Raw genomic sequence first — 14,468 nt, 5'->3', positions numbered from 1 at the left:
CTGTTATTACAGTGGGGATTTGGGAGGGAATAGATAAACAGTTCAATCTTTCATGTTTACCTACCTACACAAGCTCTTCTTCAATCAAGACTACAACATAGATACAGTTTGGGAAAAGGATATTATTTTTTCTTAAATATGTGTGTGTGTGTGTACACACACAGATATATACACACACAGATATGTAGATAGATAGATAGATATAGATATAGATATAGATATAGATATAGATATAGATATAGATATAGATATCTGAAGTCTATCTCTGGCCAAACTCAGAAAACATAGATGTTTACCAGACATGATCCCAGTAAGTATCTCCTTGCAAGCCATTGGATTTTTGTCTCCCAGAGGAGACACTTTAAAAAGGTTGTCACACAATTTCCAGTCTGACAGCCAGAATTTCTCAGGCTGTGGCCCAGAGTTCATGACAATCTGACAAACCAGTGGTTTTATATAGGGCTGTGGGAGTCAGGGAAGCCTGCTAATAGTGTTAAGCTGGTGACTTGCAAAGGAGTTGTGGGTCTGTGTATGTCTATGAGTAGCCCCCTGGTAGTCACGCTTTTAATCAGGACCCAGAAATGCCTTTTCTTTACTGACATCTTAATCATCCCCTTACATAAAAGCATAAAAATAGTGCTAAATTGGCACTGAGTCCCATAGGAAACATTCCTATTCTCTCTCATCATTTCTATGGCACCTTTATCTTCAGTCCCACGTGGTATTTGAAATGGCAGTAGTACTCAAATCTTCCACACAGAGAAAACCCCAGGGTCTCAGGAAGCAGCTGGGCTGGTGTTTTCTCTTCTTTAGATGCCACGGCAAAGCTGAAGAACACTGGGTGGTGGCTTTTAAAACTTTGGCTTACACAAGTGTAAATTACAGGTTGTAACGTGCCCTATACACATCTTAATTTTAATAAGTCTGTCACTGTTCATCTTTGCCAGCTGACCCTGAAATTTGGGGGTTTATTCTGTGATATTATGCAACTATGATGTTAGATCTCCTCCTTCCCACCCGACTCCCCTCACCCTCCAACACACACACACACACACACACACACACACACACAGACACACAAAAGAAAATCCTGGGCCATGTAAACCAGGACTTTCTTTTTTTGGAGGGTGAATGCAGTGTACTTTATTGATGGTACATGACAAGATAGGGCTCCCTGAGCCCCTCACTGTCTTCAGGGGGTTTGGGATGGAAACTGTCTCAAACAGGAGATTCTCATTGTGTTGGGGGATAGATCTGGGGCAAGGACTCCCAGCAGCTGGAGTCCTCTCTCTCCCTCTTGCTCTCTCACTGGGGCTGATGGTCCAGGGAGCTCTTATTCCTTGGAGGCCATGTGGACCATAAGGACCACTCCTCTGCTGCTGTAGACAAATTCATTGTCATACCAGGAAATGAGCTTGACAATTTGGTTGCTGAGGGCTATGCCAACCCCACCGTTGAAAGTGATTGTCACCGTTAAACTCATAGGAGTAAACCTGGTCCTCAGCACAACACAGGATGCCCTTTAGGGGCCCTCCAGCACCTTCTTAATGTCATCATATTTGGCAGCTCTTCCCAGGTGGCCCCATCAGACCCGTGAATAACACACTGGGGTTGAGGACATTCCCATTCAGTTCAGGGATGACCTTGCCCACAGCCTTGGCAATACTAATAGAAGCAGGAATGATGTTCTGGGCAGCCCCATGGCCATTAGACCCACGGTCTTCTGAGTGGCAGCGATGGCATGGACTGTGGTCATGAGTCCCTCCACAATGCCAGTGTTGTTATAGGTGACCTGGGCCAGGGGTCCAAGCAGTTGGTGGTGCAGGAGGCATTGCTGACAATCTTGAAGAAGCGGCCATACTTCTCATGGTTCATGCCTATCGCAAACATGGGGTCATCAGCAGAAGGGCAAAGATAGTGACCCTTTTGTATCCACCCTTCAAGTGAGCTCCAGCCTTCTTCAAGGTAGCGAAGACCCCAGTCACTCCACAACATGTTCAGCACCAAGCATCACCCTGTTTGATGCTGGTGGGACTTTACTCCTGGAAGGTGGAGATGGGCTTTCCATTGATGACAAGCTTCCTGCTCTCAGCCTGGACTGTGTCATTGCACCTGCCATGGATGGACTCATATCGAAACATATACAGCATGTAGTTGAGGTCAGTGAAGGGTCATTGACGGCAACAATATCCAGTTCATCAGAGTTAAGAGAGCCCTGGTGACCAGGCTCAATATGGTCAATCCATTTACTCTGTCTGACCTCCACCATCATGTCTCAGGGCTGTGGCCGGCACTGTACAAGACGTGTACAAGACACGGCTGTTTGTTGAAGAGGGAGGAGCAGAGAGCCAAACCAGGACTTCCTTGACTGAAGCTACAGAAAATCTTGTGAAGCAATGAGGCAGATTGTTGGTTGCTACTAATGAAATAAAATTCGTATTTTATAGTAAAACCAGAAAAATTTAAACATAAAAATTTTCTCTCCCATTTGGGCCTCTTCCCTCCCCTATAGTATGTGTTGTACATCTGCATTAACCAGACCTCCTTAGAAGATAAGCTTTTTTCTTAATCTTGTAAGGGGTCACAATGACCCACTCTCACTTTATGTGTGCAGATCTGGACTGTGTAAATATGCCATTTGATGTACAACCTCTTGTCCCCATAATTGTGCTTAGACCTCTAATGGGTGGAGTGGTCCTCAAAGTTTCTGAAAGACTGTTTCCCAGGTTATAATCCTCACTTTGGCTCCAATAGAATTTTCCATTTCTTTCTGAAATAACTATTGATTAATTTTTTTGTCCACATGCATGGTGTAGCTGGCAGGATATCAGAGATACCCACCAGAGGACACCTGGAGTCTACCCTGAAGCGGTGCTCTGTACCGGCACGGGCCTATTGAGGCCCACAGTCTTCTCAGTGCTCCTCAGGTGTTCGGGTGAGTTCTCCTGATACCTGGATCTCATTGTTTTTAAGTAACAGTCCTAAAAATTTTATTCAAGCTGTCTCTACTTAAGGCTTGGAGTCTTAAGGGGGCGCCAGTGCATTTCCGAGGTAGGGGCCTAGAGGCACCTAGGGCAGTAAGTCGGCCTAGGGAAAACTTAGGTGGCTGAGTGTTTGTTAAATTTGGCTTAAGTTGAAAAAAAAGATTGATATATGGTCTGAATAGACCATTTACTAGTGAAATAAGAGACTGAATTATCCAGCTCCTTAAGAATAAGGAACATTTGCTCCTTCTGGCCGCAAGGTGTCCTCAGGTGACTGAGAACCTGACGGGAAGCATCTGAGAACCCTCCCGACTGCAGTGGCCCTTCAGGGGAATCCCACTACAGTCATTTAGTAAATACCTGTGCATCAGTCCTCTGATACCCTTTAGGTGGCCACGCAATTCTTTGAGGAATTAGAACCAGCTGTCCTTGTTTTACAGACCTAGTCTTTACAGGACAGGTGTGGCTCCAGAAACAATTCAAAACTCAACAGTCTTTTTACCACTCCCAAACCTCCCCTATTTATCTTAAGAGGCAAGTAAATAAAAAAAAATTCTGGCCTTAAGGGAACAAACATTCCTCTTAGGAGGAACTTGCTTTTCTCCTCTGCACCTGAGATGTTCTACCTGGTCTCTAAGAACTCTTATCTAGGCCATCTTTTTAAAATGCAAATTTCAGGACTGTAATTTATTAAAAGAAAAACCAAAAGGGGGATAGGTAATTTGGAACTTGACTTGTCAAGGACAAAGGCAAATCTTAAGTGTCTTCTCCATAAATATTAGTAGAAAGGATTTAGCCATCTAAACAGGTGGCTTTAATTTCTTCCACCTGCCAGAAACTCAATTTGAATCCAATCTCTTTTGTAACTGTTGGGTTTTATATTATTGTACCTGATTCATGGCTGAACTTTTGGATTGGAAATTATGGGGTCTTTCTTTGTGTCCGTTTGTATGTTTGTATGTATGTGTGTGTGTGTGTGTGTGTGTGTGTGTGTGTGTGTGTGTCGTAGATGTGTGGTATTGCCAAAATTAATTTGTAAAAGATCTCTATTTAATTGGCTTAAAGGAAATTAAGTGCTTATATAAACACTCAGAAATATAAAAGAAGCTTCCCCAAATGAATTTCTTGTGGTCTAGGATTAATTCTTACTGAATGAAAATGAATTTAAGTTTGCTAGTTTAAGACAGATATGTCTTTAGAGTCATCAACATTAAGTTTAATACTTTTATTGTACCTAAGTTTACTAGAAGTAAAATAAGATCCTATTGTTCCTGTTACAAAATTTATCTTCAAGAAAAACAATGATATGATAAAAAATTTAAGTAAATTAAATGTAAATGAGGTAAGAGGTTTTTTTAGATGAACTCTTTAGGAATAACTATATTTTATGGTGTGTCTATACAAAAATAGTTTCTGCTGCACTGGGTAAGAAATTAGAGAATTCTAATAGAAAACATGGTGGCTTCATAAAACTGTTAACAGAAGATTAAGATCAAGAATTACTTACATAGGACTGAGTGAACTAATGAATATGGTTATAATATGGGGGGCTTTTGTCTGAACTATGACTGGTTTTTGTTTTTTTCTTGCTTTTCTAAGTTTTTTTTAATGAAAGTATAGTTCATTTGCAATGTTGTGTTAGTTTCTGGCATACAGCAAAGTGATTCAAATATATATATATTCTTTTCCATTATGTTTTATTACAAGATATTGAATATAGTTCCCTGCGCTATACAGTAGGACCTTGTTGTACATCTATTTTATATATAGTACTTTGTATCTGCTAATCCCAAACTCCTAATTTATCCCTCCATCACCCTCTTTCCCCTCTGGTAATCCTAAATTTGTTTTTTATGTCTGTAAATCTTTCTGTTTTGTAAATAAGTTCATGAAATATTACTGGTTTTTAATCATTTTCCAGATATAAAGACACCCTTCCCCTCAAGCCAATTATGATTTACAGCAATTTGGTAAATTATTCCTTTGTAAGTAGAATTGAAACATTTATCCTTTCTCTCTACCTAATCCCTCCATAAACTGGAAACTCAAGTTCCCAGCAGCCTTATCAGGTGAATAAGGAAGAATGCCTCCTAACAGGTGCAGGAATCTCAAGTATTTTGGGGACCTTGAGAAGTGAGGAGTCCACCCAAATCTATAAATATCTCAGGCAGAATCTAAGAGCAAGCACTTGGTGTGGCTTTCCTTGCCTTGAGAGGCCTTTTGAAAGTTCAATTTGAGATTCCTTATAAAGAGTTTCAGCATAGCCAATTTAAAAGAGCCAGAAGAATCAATTACACTTAAGTAAATAATCAGGCCAACTTTATTGAAATTAGACTTATTTTTCAAACAAACTGGCCTTAATTTGGCTATATTTGGTAGAAATTAGGGTAATTTTACAGAGGAAAAAATTGTGTCAGTGGATATTAAGTTCAAGTGTTGTCTTTGAGGTTTTTTGTGTTTACTGCCTCACTTTCCAGATGGCTCCTTGTTGCTAAAAGTGACATTATTGTAAAGTTTAATTGGATCATTAAAAGCACATTCTAAGTTTGTTTCTGAACAGTTACCTTATGGCCCATAACCAGATTATGCATAATGAAGAGACATCAGACAAAGGATTCTTAGCCATATTGGAAGGGCAATATTAGTCCTCCTCTCCTGACTGAGCTGCAACTCCTGTTTCTGACACCTGACTTCAAGTAAGACCAGCACTACCAGACCAGGATGAGAAGACAATATCTAAGGTAGATAGCTGACCAAGATGCAGGACTAATCCTGTATGCTAATTACTTTGATAACTGCTCACACTTTTGCTAATGAACCAAATGTATTTCTTCCTTGGGCTCAGTTGTATGCAAGTTTCAAAAGTCAATCTGATTGCTGGGTTTGTGGCCAATTACCTATGTCTGGTACTGCTTGGTGACTTTGGTGGGTTTCTCCTCTCCAAGGCTCTAATTGTATGGCCATTAGAAATTTAATTTTAGAAGAAAGAAACTCTAGTACTGTGCAAGCTACTACCAATATCAGTAAGTGGGACTCTCTTACCTGCCAATTAATGACACCTGTTCTGAACTTGGCCATAAATGCCCCCTTTGACTAGATGTTAACTATTGGGTAGTTCCTAACAGGACCCAGTGGATTTATAGAACATGTTTATGGCCTTAGCTCTCCCCAGGTTGTTTAGAAAGATGCACAACTGATTTCCCTCGGGCTCAAGCTCACTTACCGGTAGCCTTGGAAACAGCCCTTGCCTATCTGCCTTTAATGTAAGCACGCTGGGTTCCATCAGTTTTCCAATGGTATGATCATTTGGCTGTGGTATTTGTTCCTTCACTGGAAATAGAAGATACCATTACTCAAATAGAGGCTTCAGCAAAACTCACTCAGTAAGCTTTGTGTGATAGTAGTCTAGCCGTTAGCGTGCTCAGTTCAGAAGTTTCCATGATGAGAAAAGTGATCCTGCAGAATCACATGGCCTTGATTGTCTAACTGCTTCCCAAGAGGGAATCTGGGCTATAATACATACTGAATGTTGGATTTTTGTAACCATTGTGTCTTCTGATGTAACTTGTCTTGTGACACCTATGAAGAATCAAATTTCTGCTCTGAATGACCCTCTTCTCAGTTTAGGGAAAGTATTAGGAAAGTGGTTTGCTTTAGAAGGATCTTGGCTTAAAACTTTACTAATGACATTGTTACTTTGGCAACTTTGATTATAATCTGTGTAATTTATAATGTGATTGTTTCTTGCCTTCTGCACTGTGTATCACCTACTCCTACTAGATAACCTAAGCAACTTGAAACTACTGATTACATCTGTAATTCTCTCTAAATTAATGGTCATGCATGAGGTACATGCAAGGTAAAATTGGCATAAGTTCTATTGAACAACTTGGAATTGGCTGTTAGTCCTTGCCAGACATCTTACTAGAACAACACTCTAAAATTAGGAAAGAAAAAGCTGGGCTATTTAAGAACCGACATTGAGGGACACGATGGACCCAGGTAGGTAAGCAACCATCATCAAGGGATCAAATATTTGATCACCTAACACTTTCTATCAAAAGACTAATAATTAAAAGGAAGGAAAAGACTGTCTCCATGGTTATAATCCTTAGATTGACTCAAATAAGATTTTCCATTTCTTTCTTAGGTCGACTGTTGATTAAGTTTTTTGTAGGCACCGCTTTTAGGCACTAGCCTTTTCTTGCTAATGGAACTCTGATTTTGTTAAGTATGGACTGGCAACAGACTCAGGAAAGATGGGGGTGTCACCCAGTCTGGTTGCCAGATTTAGCAAATAAAAAGATAGGACATTCAATTAAAGCTAAATTTCAGACAAACAACCAATAGGAAATCCTATCCCCCCAAGTTCTAAGGATGAACTCTGGTTAAGACCAACGAGGCAATCCCTTTCTCCTTGCTAGTGGTTGGTTTGGGGATGGGCATATAACAAAGTTGGACCAATTGCATCTGAGGAGAAATCTGGGGGCCTTTGGGAAAGATTTTCCTCCCTGATTAAAAATAGAGAGAGGGAGAAAGGAGAGAAGTGTGAGAAGTCCTTCATTCTTCCTGCCATCGGTAATCTCATGTGAAGATGTGGTGCTGGGAACAGCAGCAGTCATATTGTCACTGTGGAGTAAGAGTCATGAGAAAGTCAGAAAGACTGAGCCAGAGCTCTGACATTGCTGAACTTCCAAATTAGGCAGCTCTGGAATCTTTTCTCCAGATTTTTGTTTTATAAAATAATGAATGTTCTCACTGTTTACGCCTCTTTAGTTGGGCATTCTGTTCATGCTGCTGTAAGCATCCTAAATGATTCAGCTGAAAGTGTTTTGCATCTCACTCAGCGGGTGTCAGATGTCTGTGATTCTTAGCTAGACCTAGAACTCAGCTAAAGAATTTTACCCCATGCAGATAAAGTTGTTTTTATTATGAGATCTACTGGCCTAGTAGTATTGCATGGGTCTTTCTCAACTTCTCACACTTTCAAGAATCACAGAAACCTTCCCACAGACTTTGGAAGGTGGATGGGAGACAGCGATTCTGGCCTCCCGGGATGGAATAGTTATTAACAGTTCTCTATCTCCTCAGTGTCACTGACAGCTTCGGAGAGCTCTGCTGGCTGCATGAGGAAGTGCTAGCCAGGCAGGCCAATTTCATGGGACAAACAGACATTGTTTCACAGTTTTACTTGTGAAATGGACAACCTTTAACCCAGAAGAAGTTGGGATTGGTGATACTGAGGTAGTATTAGCATCTGTGGCATCTGTGCTGTCAGTTTTGATTACAATACCCACTGTTTGTTGGTTTTATTTCTAAACATTCTATATGAAGAAAATTTATCAGATGTTTAGTGGCCATATTTTTAATATATGGCAAACATTTTTATTTTCAAAAAGTGCACGTGGCAACTATAGAATTCAGACCAGTAAGTCTCCCATCCTAGTCTCCTTTTTTCATTTTCTAGAAACAACCATTGTTATGTTTCTTGTGTATCCTTCCAGACATTTATATACATAGACAATTATATAAATATGTGCGATTATTCAAATGCAGATGGTAGAACATAATACATATTAATTATATCATAGAGATCCTCCCATGTCATTACTTTAAAAATTGCCTTATTCTGTTCATGGGCTGCATAGTATTCTCATGCATGGTTACATTAATTACCTATTAGCCAATCTCCTGTTGATAAACACTACAATGGACCTTTGTCATGTTTTCTGGTTGGCCTGCTTCTTTGGAACACTTCTCATGTTGGAGAAAATACTCACTCTCCAGTTTTCTTAGAAGTTCCCCAACCAGTAGCACCCAGGCCAGTCTCCAGATCAGAAGTGGACCCCAGAGGGGGAAATGTGCTTTGGGCAGGACATCCATTTTGCTGGCAAGGGTGTAGAACAGCCTTGTGATTTTGAGAGTAATAGGTTTTACAAAGTGAATTCCTGGTGCAGAAGAGATATTGCTGGTACTACTGTGAGTCATAGTTGCAGTTACAGTCATGTTCTGGGTTGCGGTGCAAATTGTGGCCTCTAGTTCTTGGTCACAGCACAATGTTCTGGGCCTTTTATTCATCAGGCTATTTTTATATGTGATTTGTGGCTTTATTTCTTGAGGTTTAGTATCAAGCCTATTCTCTAGCCCTCCCAACAATTATCTTTACAATAAATGACTACCTGCTGATCAGAGTCACTTCTGCTTGCAACCAAGAGCCCTGTCTGAGATATGTTGTTTTCCTTCTAATTTGTTATTTTTTTAGGAAAAAAAAAACTTCAATGACAATCTTTCATATTCATCTTTGTGCTTGTGTGGGGGTAAATCTGTGGCATAACATTCTAAAAATGGGATTGTCTGAGAGAAAATATTGCAAAAGACACATTTGATGAAGGACTGCTATGCAAAATGTACAAAGAACTATTAAAACTCAACAATAAGAAAATAAACAACCTGATTGAAAAATGGGCCAAAGACCTTAACAAACACCTCACCAAAAATGGCAAATATGCATATGAAAAGATGCTTCACATCGTGTCATCAGGAAATGAAAATGAAAACATTACACACCCATTAGAACGACCAGAATCCCAAAACACTGATAACACCAAATTCTGCCGAAGATAGGGAGCAACAGGAACTCTCATTCATTGCTGGTGGGAATGTAAAGTGGTACAGCTACTCTGGAAGACAGTTTGGCAGTTTCTTACAAAATTAAACACTCATACCATACAATCCAGCAATTACATTCCTTGGTATTTAACCAAATAGGTTGAAAACGTGTATTCACACAAAAACCTGCACATGGATGTTTCTAGCAGCTTTATTCATAATTGCCAAAACCTGGAAGCAACCAAGATGGTGGATGGAGAGGTAAAGTATGGTACATCTAGACAATGGAATACTATTCAGCATTAAAAATAAATGAACCATCAAGTCACAAAAAGATATGAAGGAACCTTCAAAGCATACTGCTAAGTGAAAGAGGCCAATCTGAAAAGGCAGCATACTGTGTGATTCCAACTATATGACACTCTAGAAAAGATATAACTACAGAAACAGCAAAAAGATCAGTGATTGCCAGTGGTTCTGGGAGAGGAAGGGATAACTAGGTGGAGCACAGGGGAGCTTTAGGGCAGCAAAACTATTCTGTACAATACAGTAATGGTAACAACAGGTCATTATACATTTGCCAAAGCCCATAGAATGTACAGTACAAAGAGTGAACCGTATCGTAAACAATGGACTTTAGTTAATAATAATGTGCCAATTTTATTCATCACTTGTATTTACACCACTAATGCAAGATGTAACCAGTAGAGGAAATTTTGTGCTCAGGAAAACAGGATACGTGGGCAATCTCTAATTTCCAATCAATTTTTTGGTAAAACTGAAACTGCTCTGGAAAAAAAAGTAAAATATTAAAAAGACCTATAATGAAGACCACTTTATACTCTAGGATAAAAAAGATGAACAATAATAAGAATTGGCAAAGATATGGAGAAATAGGAACTCTCAGGAATGAAGTACTGATAGGTGTTACAACGTGGATAAATCTTGAAAACATTATGCTGGGTGAAAGAAGTTACAGTTACAAAGGGCCACATATTGTATGGTTCATTTATTTGAAGTGTTTAGAAGAGGCAAATCCTTAAAGTCAGAAAGTAGAGCCCCACCCCCACTCCCTGGAGACCGGATGGGAGCACCTCTCCCCCTCCCAGCCAGGGTGTGCCAGCAGAGGCCTAGTGAGGAGCCCGCCCTTCCCAGGGTGTCAACAGGGGCTCTGTGGAGAACCTGGACTTCTACTCCCATTTGACAACAAGGTGATTGTATGTAATTACAATGTCAAGTACAACCAGCAAATACAGGTTTGAGAAAAAAACAGCTGATTCTTGGCAAGCGTACAATACAACCAGTGGGAGCCATGTGCATGTGATTGCTTTAGAGAGTAGTCTATTGGCTCTGGCATTTTAATGGGTTTTGGCCACTGGCCTGTTTGCAGTAATAAGTGGAGAGTATTTCTCAGTTGCTGAGGTGGTCAAGTCGAGACTAGTTAGGGTTGTGACTGCAATTCTGCATGGAAATATTGCAAATTAAGTGAGCCTTTTGCATCTAACCCTGCTTACTACTTTGAAGTTACAGTGCCTATCCAAAGACAGAGCAGAGCACACTATAAGCACCATTCATACTTTGGATATTGAGGGCCCCTTGTGGACAATTCAGAGTGATGACTCCTTGGAATTACCTGTCAGAATCAAATACAAAAATTCACAAAGGAGGCTCTGCATCTGGTACTCACATCACCCAGGAAAAGCTGTTTCTATGCTATTATTATCCAGAACAATCAAATTAATCTATAAATTTAATGCGATCCCAACCAAATCTTAACGGGACTTTTAAATTGGAATTTAAGAATTCTGATTCTCTTCTAAAAGAAAATATTCAATAGCAGTCAAAAAAATCCGAATAAAAAATATTGCATGGGAATTTGCCCTACAATATCAAAAATGTAAATATAAAAATACATAAAGCTATGTTAAAATTTTACAAATAGATTTAGCAATGTAAAACTAAAGAGACAGAAATAGACAAATGGATCTGTGGAATAAAACACAGAAACAGATCCACATGAAGCTTATAATAGAGGTGACATTTAAAAATCTATGAAGGAAGGGTGGCTTTTTCAATAAATTATGTGAGATAATTGGCTATCCACTGAAGAAAAAATAATTTTAGTTTGACCCTCCTGGCCCATCACATTGAACACAGATGGTACAAAAAGGAAAACAGGGGAAAAAAGTTAAAATATTTTAAAGGATTTAAAACTATATTTTTAATAATATTGGGGTGGAGAAAGCCTTCCTAAATAAGGTACAAAACCCAGAAGCCATTAAAAAAACAGATTTGTGCTTATAAAATTTAAAACTTCTGTTAAAAGAAATACTATAATAAAAGTCGAAAGAAAAGACAGAGTGTAGGAGAAAAAAAAATTGTTGCATTGAATGAATATCCAGAATTCTGACAACAATTTAAATCGACAGAGGATATGACTAGGAAATTCATAGAAAAATGCAAATCAGAAAAAAAGAAAGAGGAGGAGGAAGGAAAGGAGAAGAGGGAGGAGGAGGAAGCAAAGAAAAGAAAGAGAAAAGAGGAAAGGTGCTCAAACTCAATAGTAGTTAATAAAAGCATATTAAATGAGATGGGTTTTGCCCATCAGATTGTTCAGCATTTAAAAGATTGCTTAAAGACACAGTTTTTGCTATGTAATGCTCGAGTTGCAGGAGGTTTCTAAATGGTTTATAATTTCTAATACAATTTGTCTTTAATTCAGGTGTTACTTAAAAGTATATTTTAAGCTTCCAGATGGACAGGGCTTTTAAAATATTTTAGTATTGGTAATTCATGAATTGTTCAATATGTATAAAATCAAGTCAAAAACACAGTGTATAAAAAGATGCAGAAAGATGAGAGAAAAGGCTCCCCTTTCAGCCCCATCTCCTTATCATCCCACCCCTACTCACAGGCATACATTTTTGTTTCTTCGATACCCTTCCACAGATAGTTTGTGCATATTCAAAGAACCATTAATGTAGGCTTTTCCTCATCATTTTCACTACAAAGGGTGGCATAGTAATATTACATGTTTCTTCTTACGAATATATTGGAAATGAAAGCTATGTCGATGACTATCATATATTGTTTTTAATTACTGAGAAATATACCTAGAGCATATGAGATACATTTGTAATGCTTAACGTGAATTTTTATGATATTCCTACCCAGTAAGGAGCTAGAACACTGTACCTTCAAAGCTCCACCGAAATCACATCATCCACCCTTTTCCCTTGAGGTAACCATGTTCCTTTTTGCTTTTCTTTATGGTTTTACTACCTTCATATGGGTCCATAAATACAGCTTAACTTTTTTTCTGCTATGAACTTTGACAAATGGAATCACAGTGTTCGATGACTTTTTTTTTAAATAATTGAATTTATTTATTTGTTTTATTTTATGGAGGTGCTGAGGATTGAACGCAGGACCACGTGCATGCTAAGCATGCGCTCTACTGCTGAGCTACATCCTCCCCTCCTCAATGACTTGCTTTTTTTAAAAATCAACACTAGCCTGTTTATGAGTATGGCTGTGGTTAATTTTTTTCATTACTGCGTTAACATTCCTTTAAGAATGTAACACTAGCTATTACAGACTTTTGGATTGTCTCCAGTTTAGGGTTATTAAGTTGCTATGAAAGTTCTTGTACCTTCTCCTGGTTTAGAGCAACAATCCTCAAAGTGTGGTCCATGAACCCCTAGAAGTCCCAGGGATCTTATCAAGGAGTCACTAAAGTTAAAACTATTTCTTTCATGATAGTACTAAGATGTAACATGTCCTTTACACTCTGTGGACATTTGCACTGATGGTACAAAAACAGTGATGAGTAAAACTGTAGCCACCTTAGCACAAGGTGAGCAATCCAGTTACCTTACACGTCAAAAATACAAATGATATAGGGTGTACTTCTCTCCCAAGGTATAAAATCAGGTAGTACATGAAAAGTGCTTTGAAAACTCCAATAATTATCATGACAATAATTGAATTTAAGGAATGTGTAAGTCCTTTATACACAATATAATTTTGAATCCTTAACCCTGTGAAATTCACACTTAATAGATGAAGAAACGGAAGCTTAAGGCTAGATAAATGAACCAGTATTTGAACCCAGGTCTGTCCACTAGAATCCACGCTCATAATCATTAAATGGCACTTTAAAAATGCTATGTGAAGATAAAATACTGCATTAGAAAAGAAGGAATATCTTTATTTAGTTAAGAGTTTCAATTCTTCATATGGAAATGAATCTTTTCACCATTCCCCTTAAATACCATAATTCTTGAAAGTTTTGAGTCCTATAGGGCTCCCCCTCTTTTCTTATGCAAAGATAGCTAAAGTGCAGGAATTTGAGACTAAATTTGGCAACTTTGAAATACCAATGGTGGCACAATCATTTCCTTACCTGTAAAATGGCAGCCAAGGTAAGGTCCTTGCATGAAATGGGTGATGGATAAATATATTAAAGAATGAACAAATGAGAGCCGTTAGGTTTAGAACTCTGGCAGATTGGTGGGTAGGACAGCTAGCCAGGACCAGTGGCCCTCAGCCCCTAGGTGGGGGGCTGTCAAGAGGAGGGCAGACCTCAGAGCAGAGTCAACCTGGCATTTTCCGGTACTAAGTCTGCTGAGGGGCCTGGAGAGCTCATGCAGAGCTGGTTCCGGGCAGCTGGATGGGGCCAGGCAGAGGTAGAGACCAGGTGTGGGTGGCCATGAGCACAGTGTTCTTCATAAGACCATAAAAGTCCACCTCGAATGTTCTATTTTTAAAGCCAAATAGTAGCATTGTTCCTCCTGCCTCCAAGGTGAAAAATCTCAGAGCAGCAGTGATTGTTCTGGTGGAGGACAAAGTGGGCGAGCCAGGGAATAGACTGAG

At 39.2% G+C, this 14,468-nt stretch overlaps 1 pseudogene; it reads right to left on the bottom strand.

Moving 5' to 3' along the window:
* Positions 1-1,333: 1,333 nt before the first annotated feature.
* Positions 1,334-2,200, bottom strand: LOC102545151 (glyceraldehyde-3-phosphate dehydrogenase-like; annotated as a pseudogene).
* Positions 2,201-14,468: the final 12,268 nt, after the last annotated feature.

Source organism: Vicugna pacos, chromosome 15, assembly GCF_048564905.1.
Source record: "Vicugna pacos chromosome 15, VicPac4, whole genome shotgun sequence".
Taxonomy (NCBI): domain Eukaryota; kingdom Metazoa; phylum Chordata; class Mammalia; order Artiodactyla; family Camelidae; genus Vicugna; species Vicugna pacos.
Note: the sequence above shows the minus strand (reverse complement) of the source record. Positions and strands in the feature narration are given on the sequence as shown.